Source organism: Phacochoerus africanus, chromosome 1 (genome assembly GCF_016906955.1).
Source record: "Phacochoerus africanus isolate WHEZ1 chromosome 1, ROS_Pafr_v1, whole genome shotgun sequence".
NCBI classification, from domain to species: Eukaryota; Metazoa; Chordata; class Mammalia; order Artiodactyla; family Suidae; genus Phacochoerus; species Phacochoerus africanus.
The window spans coordinates 69159922-69177673 of record NC_062544.1 but is presented as its reverse complement, the minus strand read 5'-3'; positions in this window follow the sequence as shown (position 1 = coordinate 69177673).

The following is a 17752-nucleotide window of genomic DNA, read 5'->3' as shown; positions in this document are numbered from 1 at the left end:
CTCCCATTTTTCCAGGTATGTAAACTCATATAAGTTCAGATACACTGTTCTGTTAAATTCCACTATTTCAAGTGCCCCAGTTAGTTTCAGTGATCCTTATACAGAATCAAAATCTCAATAAACAGTCTAATAGTGATCCATATACAGAAATAAAGTCTTGATAAATAATCTAATATTCTCTATAAAAGGAAAGATAACAAGCATGCTAAGTAAATTAATTCAACATAATATGAATATAAAACTTTAATTATATAGCATTATAAAAAATCTTAAAAATAAAAAAGAACTAAATTTGTCTAAATTGCTCATAAATTAAAAAATAAATAAATAAATCTTGGGCATGAGGCCCAAGTTTGGGGCAAATGGATATTCAATTCAAATTGCCATCTGCTAGATATTTTTGAAACTGAAGTAGTATAAATTTGTATTTAAGTATATTTTAGTCATCAAAATATTCATACCACAAAATCACCATTTTGAGTGGCATTAATTAGAATATTTGTCTGGCAGTATCTGCAGAAAGACCAAGAATTGAATGTGGTAACAATGCAGCTAAATTAATTGCCTGCTGTGATGGACATCTAGGGCCAAATATTCAAAAGGCATCTACAATTTCTTCTATGATGGCAGGTTTGAGCTATTAGGTTCAAATAACACGTGCATTGCCAATCCTATTTCAACAGAACAAAAGGATATCAGTGGAATGCTTTCAGGGGTAAGAAGAGTTGAAGAAAGTTATTTCCGACTATGGATAAATTGTAAGGCACCAGCCACACAGATTAAAAAACTGCCATAAGTGATATTAGCATTTAAATTTGATTTTCTGGAGTTATAAGCTTAAATATGGTAGAACTAGAGACAAATAGATTACAAAATCTATTTTTTAAAGAATACATTATTTTGTTTTGCTTGTAGCCTATATTTTTATTAAGGACCCATAAAAATAAAAAAGCATAGGAATGATTTTTTTCTATGTTATTTCATAATTTTACATATAAAAGGAAGTTTAGGAGTTCCCGTCGTGTCTCAGCAGGTTAAGAACCCAACTTGTATCCATGAGGATGTGGGTTTGATCCCTGGCCTCACTTGGTAGGTTAAGAATCCAGCGTTGCTGTGAGCTGTGGTATAGTTCCCAGATGAGTTTCTGATCCTGCCTTGCTGTGGCTGTGGCATAGGCTGGCAGCAGTTCTGATTCGACTCCTAGCCTGGAAACTTCCATATGCTGCAGTTGCAGCCCTAGAAAGAATAAAAGAAAAAAAAGAAAGTCTAACCATGATTTATAATTATATCAACTTATATATTTTGAACTAATATAATTATATTTAAATAGTAGAAAGACAGATATCATGTCCCTTTTAAACTCTTAAAATAATGTAATAAATCATGTTCTGTTGGGACAAATATTAGTTATGAAAAATGGAAGAAAACAAGGAATAATCATCACACTCAGGAGTTAGGTAATTATTTTAAATGCCTTAGACCTATTATAATGTAGTTAAAATCTAGAAATTAAAAAAATATAATTAAAATAGATTACTCAATATATTCTCAATTATGAAGGAAAATATCACCAGTTATTAGTTGTGGTTTCACTCGGAATATCTATTTTGAAATTCTATTATTATATTTTTATAATATTTATGTAGTTAATATATATCCTGTTAAGAGCTAATTAAATAAAGATGTTACCTTCTTATTTCTTACAAATCTTTTTTGTATATAATTCCTCCATACAAACACTGGTACTAATTTTTGAAATTTTGTTTCTGTGGTAGATATAGGACTTATGATATCACAATATTAGCAGAGCCCTGGGAATGCTTATTCTGAGTGGTAATAAATATTATGTAGCCATTCTAGCAGAAAGGAAATGATTTGTCATAAAGACTTAAACAAAAAATGTTTTATCATATATTTCATTATCTCTAAATATCTTCTTTTTTATATAGTGATTATTATTTTTTTTTCATTATAGCTGGTTTACAGTGACCTGTCAATTTTCTACTGTACAGCATGGTGACCCAGTGACACATACATGCATACATTCTTTTTTCTCACATTATCATGCTCCATCATAAGTGACCAGGCATAGTTCCCAGTGCTACACAGCAGGATCTCATTGCTAATCCATTCCAAAGGCAATAGTTTGTATCTATTAACCCTAAGCACCCCATGCATCCCACTTCCTCCTCCTCCCCCTTGGCAACCACAAGTCTATTTTCCAAGTCCATGGTTTTCTTTTCTGTGGAAAGGTTCATTTATACTATATATTAGATTCCAGATATAAGTGATATCATATGTATTTGTCTTTCTCTTTCTGACTTACTTCACTTAGTATGAGAGTCTCTAGTTCCATCCATGTTGCTACAAATGGCATTATTTCATTCTTTTTTATCTAAATATTTTCTAATTATTTAATCAAAAATTGTGAGACTGTCATGAAGGTCAAATGAGAACACATAAAGGAAAATCTTGAATACTGGCAATACTATGGCTTTTAAGAATCTTTATAGTCTTACCTCAACCAACCTATCCCTGCAGCTACAGCTACCTTTCTCCTCCAGGTAATTTTGTTCTAAATCATACTGTTGTTAGCATTGTCAGATAAAATACTGGGAAGCCAGTTAAAACAACAAATGCTTCTTTTAGTGTAATTTCATGTCACATATTACACAGTTCACTAATAGTAAATAAAGTTCCCATTGTGGTACAGTGGAAATGTATCCTACTAATACCCATGAGGATGACGGTTCAATCCCTGGCCTTGCTCAGTGGGTTAACGATCTGGCATTGCTGTGAACTGTGGTTTAGGTTGCTGACATTACTTGGATCCCACATTGCTGTGGCTGTGGTGTATGCTGGCAGCTGCAGTTCTGACTTGACCACTAGCCTGGGAACGTCCATATGCTGCAAGTGCTGCCTTAATTAAAGGGGGGAGGGGTAATACTAAATAAATATGTAATAGTAAAAATATTAATCAGAGGAGTATGGAGCAGAATAGAATAGAGTATGCTGTCGTAGTCTCATGCAAGAGTTATACTAAAAAATGAACAGTTTATCAAAAAATAGAGTTTAAGTATACTATACTTTTATTGACTCAATCCAGCACTCATAACCATCACTAGTTTGGCTAAGCATGTAACTACGTTTCTCAGAATTGACAGTATTGGTCAAAGAGGACCTTGCATATAATTTAAATAATGGAAATGAAGTGGCCACTATTATTCTCCAGGGGTCAGATATGATAACAGACAGAGGGTTGTCTATTGGGCTTCAGCTGAATCTCATTCACCTCAGCTTAGCCTATGACTCTGCTTGACTGCTGATCTTACATGAGCAACAGTGACCCCAGAAGTTTGGCTGTGATAAGAGCCTTCATAGACCTCTTTAGAAGCTGGCAGAGACATGCTTGGATTCTCCACTTCCTCTGCAAAGTCTCCAAATTACCCATCTGCATCATGCTTCCTAAAGGGCTGTTAGTCTATTTTTCTGTCTGTTCACCTAACTAATCTTTACTTCTCAGTGCCTCAACTATGTACTACCTAACTCCTATAATATCTATGACTTCTGTAATATTCAGCACGGTTATTTACCTCTGACTAAATTCAGATAATTATGGACAATAGACATACCAGTAATTTTACTGGTTTACTTTCTTTCATTGTAAATTGGCAAATGTTGCAATTTTCTTTGTGTGTATACCACCTCGTTATGGCTCATACTGTGTAAGAAGGTAGGCCTGCCAAGACTTGAGTCTGACATATTCCAGAGGCATAAACATTTCCCTTTAAGAAAATTTTGCTCATGATTTTTCCAAACACTCATCTTTCACCAAATTCTCTAGCAAATTTGTCAAATCCATCATCTATGGATACACAGTAAGCCTATTCAGCACCATGGTATTCTGGACAGCTTTGCCATTGACCAGATAATTTACTTCATAGCAAAGGAAGGATATAAATGGGTTCATGTTCATGGGATTTCTGTTCTTAACCTCTGGTCTTCACTACTTTGTTTTGTCTATCACTGGTTTGAAGAGACAGTGGAAGTTACTAGAAAATACCTTGTAGGTTTGGAGTTATAGCCTCCAGGATACAGTATATTCTTTGAATCAATAACCAGTATATGTTGTGGTTTATTCCATACCCTGTGTTCAGGCATATAAAAGGGTCGAAGAAGGAAAATGTGAGTGAATCCTCTTGCTATGACCGGTAGCAAGTCGTCAACAAAAGCTTTGTTAAATATTTTGCAATGCTGGCAGCTGTTTTAGAGATAATTATTTCCCAATGGAGGAAGGGTTTATGAAAAAAAAAATCTAAGTTTTCCTTAAAGTAGTAGTTGAGACTACCTCTTGGACATATTATTATCCTCAGGTCCCTTGACCAATAGGCAAAGAAGAAGGTTAGCACACTGGTTGGAGTGGCTTATTGTGACTTTCCAGAGGAATTTGGGTTTACAATTGAAGAAGTGTGGAGAATGTCTGGAACTCAGGAAATCCTCTATGGCAACCTCTTAGAAACCTTACATCCTAAAATACAAGCAAAAAGAAAACTAACAATTCAGTACTGGCATGACTGCTTAATTGGTCAGATACTATAAGAATGAGGATTTGGGCCACTTCACTAGGCAAGAAATCCAGACTAGATGAGATATTTTCTGAGGTCAAAGGGAATATGGAATTGGAAGCAGAAAAATGTTATAAATACTGTTATGGCCACATGACATGTTGTAGAAATGGGGATTTCACTAATGAGGGATATATATTCCTTGCTTTAGCATGAGTATACACATATTTAATAATCAGTTATTTTTCTTACCACTTTCATATTCCTAATATTTAATATAAAATATAATAAGCATAGTCAGCCACTTATCTTAGTATTCAATTTATAGACTATCAAAAGAGTAACAGTAGCTACACAAAAAATGAATAAACCTTACCCAAATTATTGATAGGGTATTTATGTATCTTTTAGAATAAGGACTAGTGAATTTTCACTTATATAAGGTATGGTTACCTTATTTTGATGGAAGCAGCTAATTGCTATTTTCTGTATTTGGAAATGAATATAGTTACAATATATATTAAGGATGCCAAGATATGCTTCTATCATTTTTGTTAAGCTGGGTATTATATTATTCAAAATACCCATATGAATGAGGAATAGAGTTGGTCAATAGAGAAATATCTAGTACAGCAGCTGATATGTTTGGTTTTTTCATATTTCCTTCATGCCCTAACTTCTCCCTCTGTCTCAGAATAATTTATTAGGAATGCTTTCTTTGTACTTTCTACTCCTCTTTCCAGGCCTTCACTTCTCATGAGTCTCCAAAAATTATATAAGCTGTAACTCTCCTAAGAAAATCTTTACCCCATTTAGCACACAGATTCTGCAGTGACTCCCAATATTTTACCTCCAGGTCTTCATGCCTTAGTGCAGTTCATGCCTCCTGAGTGTGGGTGGAAACTTTGAGGTACTTCTACCTAAAGAATATAGTGAAATCAATAGATGTGGTATCACTCCTTTGGTCATTATGTTACATTATATAAAACTTAGTCTTAGCTGGTTGCAGAGAGATCCTCTCCTACTTGTTTTGAGGAGCCAAGATGTTATGACATGAACTGCCTAAGGAAGGAGCAACTTGGAAGCAAACCATGGACAGCCACTAGGCACAAAGGGCCTCATTTTTACAGCTGCAAGGGATTGATTTCTGCCAACAGCCACAGGCACTTGGAAGAAAACACAAGCTCCAGAAAGGAAGACATCCTGGCTGACATCTTGACAACAGCTTTGGGAGACCATGAACTGAGAGAAACCAGCTAAGCTATATCTAGATTCTTTTTTTTTTTTTTTTTTGCTTTTTGGGGCCACACCAGTGGCATGAAAGCTCCCAGGCTAGGGGTCATATTGGTGCTACAGCTGCTGGCCTAAACCACATCCACAGCAATGTGGGATCCAAGCTGCATCTGTGACCCACACCACAGCTCACAGCCGCGCCAAATCCCAGCCAGCTGAGCAAGGCCAAGGATCGAACCCACATCCTCATGGATACTAGTCGGTTCTATTTCCAATGCACCACAATGGGAACTCCCATATGTCTAGATTCTTGACTCACAGATAAGGAAGCTGTGTTTTATAAGCTTATAATTCTATAGTAGTTTTTACACAGGAATAGAAAATTAGTATACCTCATAAGACTCATAATAATTCTGCTTTCCTGACTGAAACATGATTCTCAGTTCATAGTACATACTACTGTTGGACTTTTTTAATTTATTTTTATTTTATTTTATTTTATTTTATTTTATTTTATTTTATTTTTTTGGTCTTTTTGCTATTTCTTGGGCCGCCCCTGCGGCATATGGAGGTTCCCAGGCTAGGGGTCCAATCGGAGCTGTAGCCACCAGCCTACGCCAGAGCCACAGCAACACGGGATCCGAGCAGCGTCTGCAACCTACACCACAGCTCATGGCAACGCCGGATCGTCAACCCACTGAGCAAGGGCAGGGATCGAAGCCGCAATCCGATAGTTCCTAGTCGGATTCGTTAACAACTGCACCACGACAGGAACTCCTTAGTTTTTTCCCCGTTTCTTTGCCATATAATGGACATAAAATGTTATATATGTATACGGTATACAATTTAATGATTTTATGTATGAATATATTGGAAAACGATTACCACAGTAAGATTAGTTGACATCCATCATCTCAGTTACAATTTTTTGTGTGTAAGAGCTTTTAGAGCTACCATTTTAGCAACTTTCAAATATACAATAATAAATTATCGTTAACTATAAACATCATGTTGAACATTACAACCCCAGAATTTGTTTATATCTTTTAACTAAAGATAAATATTTGTATCCTTTGACCACACTCACCTAATTCCCCTCTTCCCTATCCTTCACCACTGGCAACCGCAGATCTGATCTGTGTTTCTGTGAGTTTCTTTTTTCTTTAGATTTCACATATAGATGACATACAGTATTTGTCTTTCTCTGCCTAACTGACTTATTACTACTTCTCATCATCAAACTGCAAACCTTGTGAAGCAGTTTCTTCTTTGTATCTCCAATGTTAATATATGAGGCACAGTATGAACAGTTGTCGAATAAAAATGACAGACTGATCAAATCAATAAAGTAATGAACAAATTATGATTCCAATCATATTTTGTTTGGAAAATGAGAATGAACAATGGTAGCTAAAATTGTCTTCATCCATGTCAGGATAGTGCATTGCTAAAATGGTCTAATCACTAGCATAAAGTTGCTTCAGGATGTGTTTTTAAAAAATTTAATTCTCTAATTAGAGTCATCAAGATATGCAGTGTTTGAAATCAGAATCGCTTGAGTTAGATATATGGACCCTAACTCAGATACAGCGGTTTAGGATTTTTTTTTGGGGGGGGTGTCTCAGAATATGTTTATTATACAGACTCTTCAAATGACATTTATTCACACAAACATCTGACAAATGGAGAAGTATGACTTTCTGTTTTCAAAATTTAAAGAAATATTTTAACATAATGTAATCTAGGCTATAATTTCATATAATGTAGATTCTTCACTGTGCAATTTGGAAAATGAAAATCTTCTGTACTTAAAATTAAGTGATAACGATGAGTTCATATACTATTGCTTAAAGTCAGAAGACAGTCGAATTGAAGAACTCAATGTGTGTAGGGATATATGCCAGCAACTGACAAGGATCATTTAACTATCATGTAGAACTGCAATTTCAGAATTTTATTTTCTGTATTGTGTGATAAATTTATGCTCTTGATTCACTTGCTTTTTGAAATGTTAAAATTAAAAAACAATCTTTTTTTAACATAACTGTGAACATAATGTCAGATTGTTAGTGTTTTTCCATAATTTTAAAAAGAAACCTTGATTCTATTTCTGTTAATTAGATCTCAGGTTTATAAAAAGGATTTTAATATTTATTTCTTGGTCCTGTTGAAAGGATGATAATCTATTAGATTTTCACTAGCATAATGAGTAATATTTTATACTATTTTTTAAAATCTACTCATCAAAACCCATGTGTCATTTAATAAAAAAAGTAATCTAGAAATTCTTTAGCATGCATTATTATACCAGAATCAATGTTTTTACAGAAAATATTCTGTAATGATAAATATATTTATATTATACTTACTAACATAAACTATAATTTTGTAGAAAATTGAGAGAACATGAGAAATTTGTATACTGGAACAAAAGTATAAAATGGTTTGTTTACAATCATTTGTAAGAATTGATGTTTCATAAAAAGTAATACATTTATTTCAATGTTAAAATACCAAATACTAATTTGCTTTTAATACATATAATTAGATTTAAGTATATGGTGTTATTTCTTACTAGCTCATTTATCTACTCTCTTTCTCTATACAAAACAAAGCTCAGAACATCTCAATGTGCTTTACAGAGTAACATGAAATGAGTTAATTCTTAACAAAAATATGAATTTATTATTGAAATTGATATGTAATAAATGGCTTCATAATTGCACTTTTTAGTATATGTCAATTTAAAAGAATAGTTTCTTGAATGTACTTATAGAATTATACATTTATGTCCTTTCCTATACCACAGTTTTCTGATTAAAAGAAAGTCTCCTTCATTTTGAAATTGGGAAGCTTAGTAGATATTAAAAAAATGGAAGACTGGAGAAAAGTCTAGTAACGCAATCAAGAGATATGACTCAAATATGGAAATATCTCTTATCAAAATATTACTAAAATGTAGATGCTTATTTGAGTTTTAAAGGCCTAAATCAACAAATATGCAGCCACGATGACATTTTAGGAACATGATAATTTAGAATTTAGACTTCCAGCCATAATGTATATTTTAATGGCAATCTTTTCATTCCAGAACTGATTTTTTCATAAGATACTTTAGCAAATATAGGTATTGATTGTAATGTTATATACTTTTAGATAATAAGTTTAGATCTTTAAAGAAAGGTATTAAAAACAATTACATTGCAGTGATGACAAATATATTTAAGATATGCTCTGAAGTATGGTAAAAATATTATTGGAAAAAAAATCAGAAATCATACCATCTGCACATTCTCATCGAATTGTTAGCAATATGATCTTGTAAAAGTCAAATATAAAATAGGATTATTTTAAAATTAAAAATTTGTTAACAATTAAGTTTGTTCTTAAACTGCTCAATATCATTAATGATTATTAAATGCTCAACACTATAATTTGTAGAGGATATCTTTTAATTATTTGTGCATTATTTCATAAAATACTGTAAAATAAGTTAAAATTTGTGACCAAATACTGTCAGATATGTGTTTTAATAGTTGATTTACAATGCTCTGCCAATTTCTGTTGCACACCAAGGTGACTCAGTTATACACACACACACACACACACACACACACACATACATTCTTTTTCTCACATTATCCTCTGTCATGTTCCATTAAAAGTGATTGGATGAAGTATCCTGTGCTACACAGCAGGATCTCATTGCTTAACCACTCCAAATGTAATAGTTTGTATTTACTAATCCCAGACTCCCAATCCACTCACTCACTTCCTCTCCCCCTGGCAAATACAATCTGTCCTCCATGTCCATGATCTGTTTGTTTTGTAGACAGATCATTTTTGCCATATTTTAGACTCCACATGTAAGTAATATCATATGTCTTTCTCATTCTGACTTACTTCACTCAGTATGAGAGTCTCTAGTTTCATCCAGGTTGCTGCAAATGACATTATTTTTTTTCTCTTTTTGGCTGAGTAGCATTCCGTTGTATATATGTACCACATATTCTTAATCCATTTAATCTATTGATGGGCACTTGGGTTGTTTCCATGTCCTGGCAATTGTGAATAATGCTGCAATGAACATAAGGGTGCATGTATCTTTTTCTATGAAAGTCTTGTCTAGATATATACCCAAGAGTTAGATTGCTGGGTCATATGTTAATTCTATATTAGTTTTCTGAGGCATTCAGATATTCTTTTAAACTGATCTAATTCTATCAAAATATTATAAACATTTCCACTGATTACCTTTAGGCTGTACATATAAATTTAACTTTGTACATATATGATAGAAGTTCACAGTTTGGTATTAATTTTGCCACTTGAGTCCTATTCATTCATTGAGTTTTGTATTTTCAGATTTTCAGTATCTTAGACTTTTAGAATTTTATTTTATTTTATTTTTTTGTCTTTTCTAGGGCTGCACCTGTAGCATATGGATGTTCCCAGGCTAAGGCTCTAATTGGAGCTGTAGCTGCAGGCCTCTGCCAGAGCCACAGCATCATGGAATCCGAGCTGCATCTGCAACCTACACCACAGCTCACGACAATGCCAGATCCTTAACCCACTGAGCAAGGCCAGGGATCAAACCCACAACCTCATGGTTCCTAGTCAAATTCATTAACCACTGAGCCACGAAGGGTACTCCTAGAATTTTAGAATAGGAAATGACTTTCCATCTCTATAATATAGCTAATGAAACTGAAGTTTCAGTAGCCTTCATGGACAAAAGACCCTTGTAGGATCTTGTCATCAAAATTGTGTTCTTTCCTTAAATTGGGCCTCCAATATTGCATAAGCTTGCACTTCTAGCTGTTAAGGAGGGATTCATTTCTTTCCCTTTGTTACAATATAGGTGTGTGTGTGTGTGTGTGTGTGTGTAAGTATGTATGTAATTGTTTATACACATATATGTGTTTATGTGTATTTGTTGTTGTTTATAGTATTTAAATATATACATATATTCTTCCAAAGAATGAATTTTAATAGGCCTACTTTGAATAGCTTGCCTATCCCAAAAGTTAGAAGCTGCATTATAATCAAAGCCTTGGAGTAAGAAGAGAGAACTGTCAGAAGAAAAAGATGCTCTTGCAAACAATGGTTGAACAGACCAAATACTAGAGGAAAAACATCACACATATGACTGGAAAACAGGGCATGAGGTGGTAATATGCAAAAGATAAGTCTAGGGAGAATGCAGAGGCCAAATCATAGGAGCTTCTATCTGTGAAGTCAGTTACATGTTATGGAATTCAATATCAGAACCATGTGCCTTGTTATGGATTTTGCCAAATGAGGTGATGCAGATAGAGTTTAAGGAGAGGGATAGGCCTTGTTCTGTCTTAGGAAATTTAATGTGTTATATGACTTTCATCAAAAATGGAATAGAGAAAAAAAACACAGATTTAAATGATGACAAAAGAAAGTCTAACAATCTATTTTGCATACAGAATAATGACTGCAATGTTTTGATGACTAATATATGTTCACTAAATATGAAATTAATGGGAAGTTATTTAATATATTTTAGAAAATATCCATAATAGACTAATCTCATTATTTTGAAATTATTTATAGGACTATTTTAGAGATTTATATTTTATAAAAGTTCAGCACAAGCAACATAATTATCTCATTCCAGCTTTGAAAACTAAATTTATCATGTAAGAATCACAATGTTAAATATGTAAATGAAGAAAACATTTAAATGATGCTGTCAAAGAAAAACAATTTCCTGCTGTTAATTAAGTGCTTTGACAAAATTCAAGATATATAAAGGTGTGAAATATTGATCTCTATTATGATAACTGCAGTTTTATTATTTAAAGCTAAAATATTGACCTAAGAAATTCAATTTCATGAATGTTTGTGACATAGAGGTACAGTTGTTTTCTCTACAAATACTGACCTTCACAAAACTATGCAAAAAAATATGTGCAAAAAAATTGTTTTCCTTGCTTTAAGCAAATCACTGAAATTTTGTGTGTATGTGTGCATCTGTGTGTGTGTGTGTGTGTGTAGACAGGGCACTTGCATTGATTTCATTATAAAAGAAAAACAGTTTTTTGAAACAATTGTTGACCTGAAACAAATAGACTGCCGGATATTTCACTAGCAAAGATGGGTTTCACGGGGATCAGCGAGAATTGCATTTAGGGGGTCTGCAATGATGGGGAGCCACATGCAAATCTACTGCAAGGCAAAAGAAGATCACTTTTATGGAAAGGAAAGGGAAATTGGGAAGGCCAGAGTAAGCAAAGAATTCTGGCTTTTCATTGGTTGAGTCCTTGCCAGAATTCTTTGCTCTCCATCTCGGGCTCTGATATCTTTACAGGGCATGATAGCTCCCCTTTTTGGTCTCCTAACTACATTTAATGGAAGTTTCTGTTTATTTTTCACACATTCAGCACTAACATTTATTTTAATAATTTTCAGTCATTTTAATCTTTCTACAAATCTGACAAATATATTCATAGCCTTTAGAACTGACCAAATTTCACATGACTTTGTCACACAAAGCGTATTCATTTCACACACGTTACTCTATTCTATAAAATTTACAGATTACAGGGATACAAAGAGAAAAAAAGTTGTTTTTACTTTGTCGTGTAATGATTTGATTTTATTCGCTCAACATATCAATTATATTTTTAATATTTTAATTGTTGTTATAGTAATGACTGTCATTCTTTTCATTTATCCAGGTGACATAATCACTCTGTGTATAGCTACTATTTTAAACAAATTTTATTATTTAGCATTACTAAAAATGAAACAAACAAGGAGTTGGCTGTGGAGCAGTGGGTTAAAGGATACAATGTTGTCTCTGTAGTAGCTCAGGTCACTGCTGAGGTACAGAGTTGATTCCTTGCCCATGTGTTGTCAAAAAAAAAAAAACATACAAAATATTCTATCTTCATTTATTCCTTCTCCAATGGTTTACTTTTCTTTATATAAATCTGATTTTTTCATCTTTATTATTTTTCTCCTCCTAAAAGAGTCGTTTTAACATTTCTTACAGCACAAATACATGTGCAAGAAATTCTATTTTTGTTTCTCTAGAGAATCATTATATCTCCTTTTTTATGAAGAATAATTATGCTAGATATAGAATTCCAGTTTTTTTCCAATACTTTAAGTATTTCACTCTACTCTACTTTTTTGTGTGGTTTCTAATGAGAAGTCCACTCCAATTCTTGTTCTTGTGACTTTATAGTAAGACTTTTTTTTTCTGTCCAAGATTTTCTCCGGTTTTGATTTTCTGCAGTTTGAATGAAATATGCCTAAGCGTTCTTATTTTTTGTTTGTTTGTTTGGTTTTTGGTTTTTGTTTTTGTTTAATTCCCTAGGTTTCCCCTGAGTTTTCTTCGTCTGTAGTCCGGTGAATATCATCAATGTGGGAACGTTTGGGGCCAGTATTACTTTTAAAATTTCTTCTGATTTCTTCTGCTTTGTTTTCTTTTTCTCCTTCTGGAATACCGATTACCCATATATAACAGGTCTTAAAATCTGCCTACAGTTCTTGGAGAGAACAAGGCCCTATGTGAAGTTTTGGAATTATTTTTTCAATCTCTGCTTGTATCCCATCTACCTACATCCTACTGACCAACATAATTTACATGGCTGAGCCCAGCATCAAATCTTAAGTCAAATCTTAACTCCTATATTGCAGTATTTTTCCTAATTATTAAGAGCTCTTGTTTATTTTTCTAATTGTTCATTTTTCATAGTATCCTATTCCACTTAGTAGGTAAAGCATTATTGGATTTGAGAACACTATAATGTATTTTAAAAATATTAATATGTTTTAATATTTGAATTATCTTGTTAAATATTTCTTGATATTTCACACTGAATTAGCTGTTTTGTTTCTGCACTAAAGTAGCTGGTTTTTTTTTCCCTTCACTGCCCATGCATTTTGAGAATGAGAGACTTGTTTAAATTTTCCTAAGCAGATGATCAGATTGTTTTTTGTTTGTTTTGGTTTTTGTTTGTTTGTTTTTGCTATTTTATATGTGTATCTTATTTTACCATTTGTTGTCACTCTCAAGCAGAAAAATTAAATAATTGGAAACCTTTTGTTGGATGCTGATACTGCCATTTAGGATATTATGCTATAGGGCTCCCCAAAGAAGAAACTTATGGATAATGTTTACCTAGGACTGGTGTTCCCATTGTGGCTCAGCAGCATCAGTGAGGAGGAAGGTCTGATCCCCTGGCCTCTCTCAGTTGGTTAAGGATACAGTGTTGCCAGGAGCTGTGGTGTAGGTTGCAGATGAGGCTCAGATCTGGAATTGCTCCCACGGAGGTGTAGGCCAGCAGCTGCAGCTCCAATTCCACCTCTAGCCTGGGAAACTCCATATGCCATGGGTGTGGCCCTTAAAAAAGAAAAGTTTACCGAGGACTACCATAATCCATACCTTATTCCTGTAAGGATAATACTTAGGTATTTTTCCAGTTATACAGAGAAATAGAGTTGACATTGTTATTGCATAGAGATTTAGCAACTCCCATTTCTAGCCTCCCTTTTACTTCCAATTCCCCACATTTAATTGCATTATTATTTCCCTTATAATTCTATTTGGCAAGTCAGTTTCCTCCACTTGCTCTCATTTATTCTGGACTCTGAATTCATTTACTCTGCCTCCATGGTCAGCATCTTTCCATCCTCAACCTATCTTCCAGGCATGTTATTATCTATTGTATACCTTCATATTCTTTCGTCCTTGTGATATGAATCCTTTAAATTATTTTTTCTACATTAAATAAAATCTCAGGAAGAAGAAAAATGAAAACATTATGGATGTTGGCTGTAAAGTCCATGTGATCTCTCAGTTTTCAATGAGTTACAGAGCTTGTTACTGCTTAAGGGTTTAATTGTTTAGTACAATTGCCATACTGGCATTGCCATCAATTTACCATGGCATTACATTCCTCCACTTCACTCATCAATGATTTTGAGTCACTGCCTAACTAGATACAAAGAATGAAACAGTAGGGTGTTGGGTTTTATTTCCACCATTCACTAGGCCTTTATGAAAAAACTACCCTGTTTCTAGCATAGTGTTCTAAGTAAGGATATGCAAAAGTAATAGATAATATTTATTCATCATTTATTGCCCTAGGCACTAGGTAAGGCACTTTACAACCACTTCTTAATCCTTAAGGCATTCTTTTCAACTAGATAACATTATTATTTCTCTTTTTTACTAGAGAACGCTAATATTTACGCTATTGATTCATCCACAAATAGAAGACCAGGGTAAGAATTCTCTATTTTCTCTTACCCAAGAATATGTCATTATTTTCAAAATGTTCTAGCTGTGCTCTCAAATAGTATCTAGGCTAAAGAAGGAAACAGAAAAATGAACAACTAATCATTTAACATGAGTGATGTTTATTCTTCTCCTTCGCTAATTTCTGCCTCTTTACTGAGGCCCTTTTATTTCTTAGAGGAATGAAGAATAGCGTCAGAGCTCCCAAAAGTGAAGAGCACTCTTCTTTTTTTTTTTTTTTTTTTTTTCCATTTTAGTCAAGTTGCTCGGTTAGGAGACACAGAGCTGGAGAGAAAGTCATCATGCATTTTTTATTGAAGATATGTTTTTACATGAATTTCAGCTCCAGAATTAGCAATTTTTTTCCCAAAGACAACAATATATTGCCACCAAAACAGGCTTTGATTTTTCACAAATTATAGTTGAATATTCAAAAATAGCATTTAATAGGGCATAGCTCTATATTCACCCACATTTTATTAAATAGGTCTGTTTTCAGTATATGATTTCAGTGAGTTGGAGGTGTATTATCAGTCCAGATATTTTGATGCATGTTGGGAAGATGATGAGTTGAAGTGATTGACTGACATTTGAAGTGGAGACAGTGGAAGAAGCCACAGCCCAGAACATTTGTAGGAGATATTTTAAAACATACAGAAATATAAAAAGAAAATATTTGAGCTGAGGTGGCCACCTTTATGCCCAGTCCCTGTATCACAAATAAAACCTGCCAATCACCACATCAGGCTTGCAAACATAGACACTTTCGTCAGATTCCCAGGCTGGGCAGAGACCTGCTGTATAGATATATCAGCTCAACTGTTGAAGAAATTCACAAAGCTCCCCATGTTAAACTTTTTAAGTTTTGATTGTCAAATATAAAAGCACAGCAAGAATTATCAAATGTTTAAGGGAAATATAAGCACAATTTAAAAAAGAAAAAAAAAACAATCCAAATGACACCTGAAGAATAACTTTCATAATGCAGAGAAAAATCATGAAATAGAATATAATTTAAAGGAATTAAATTTAGTAGCTGATAAAGTGAGAAAGATGAATATATGAGGGCAATAGTATTCCATGTGGAAGAAGCAATAAGTGCAAGAACCTAGGGAAGAATGAGCTTAGTTGTTGAAACGAGAAAAAAAAAATTGCAGTTCCCCTTGTGGATCAGCAATAATGAACCTGAGTAGAATCCATGAGGATGTGGGTTCTAGCCCTGGCCTCGCTCAGTGGGTTAAGGATCCGGCATTGCTGTGAGCTATGGTATAGTTTGTAGGTGAGGCTTGCATCTGGCGTTGCTGTGGCTGTGGCATCGGCCAGCAGCTGCAGCTCTAATTCAACCCCTAGTCCAGGAGGAACTTTCATATGCTGCAGAAGTGGCCCTAAAAAGAAAAAAAAAAAAAGAAAGAAAGAAAGAAAAAGAGGAAGGGAGCTAGAGGGTTTGAGATAGAGACAGCAATTGACAGTGATATTGGTGGTACTGACCAGGAATATCATTAAGAAGGGATTTGTAGGCCAAGATCAAGGATTTGCATTTTATTTGATCCATAATGCAGGAATCACTACACGGCCTAGACTAGATAATTATCAATATTGTATTCTTTCAATGCTCACTTTAGTTTTTTATGAACAACAAACTATAGAGATCGAAGTGAAAATAAAGAGACTGGTGTGAAAATAATTTTAATAATTCATATGAGAAGACAAACACATGATGCAAAGATAACTCAAGAAATAGAAGAGAATTGAGAACTTTAAAGAATACTAATTAGTAGCTGCAGAGAGGTTCAGGACCATATTAGCATCCATCCAAGAAAATAAAATACTCATTATTAAAAGGATCAGTGAGAGACTGAAAAATAATTCTTGAAATCTAAAAATAAGACCAACTAAATACATCCTCCACTGTTGCTACAGAAAGGGATGAGACACTGAGGAGGGCATACTGACTGCCCTTAAAAACACACAGAAATGACAGTCATATTTCTCATTTGGAAGAGAAGGGAAGGAGAAGCATCATGTAGTCACTCTTCCAGAATATATACCTTGTCCTGCCAGTTAGAAATAGAAGAGTACATTCTGAGACCAAGGGACTTTACCTGACTCTAGTTATTCTTTTGGTTTAATTGTGAATACATCCTTTTGTTCTTATTTGGTTTGGTTTGGTTTAATTTAGTCAATCTGGTGGCCCCAGGTTTATTTACTAGATTGAGAAAATATAGATGTCTATTTACCTTGATTCATCATAAGGCATTTGTTTTGTTTTATTTAAATTTTGTTTAATGGTGATTCATGTCCTTGAACATCCTAGCTTAGTGCTTTAAGTTTTGCTTTTGAAAAATCTATTTTTTAACAGCTGAGTTCAGAAACGTTGGGCCATTCTAGCCAAATACTCAGGTCTGCTTAAGAGAATTGTGAGGATTAGTTTACTTTTTCATGGCATCTATCTCTTAACAATTCTTGAGTATTCTGTCACCTTCTTTTACTACCTCTCAGTTTATTCCAAGTATTAAGTAGCATTTTGGAAATAATTTAATTTTACAAAGGTAGATTTCAGGCTCTGTGGTGTGTTACAATTATAAATAGATAAGCAGGGTTATTTACGGATCTGAGGCTACATCGAAAATGTTTTACAACATTAGAGTTTCCGAAACTTTTTCAATTTTAAGGT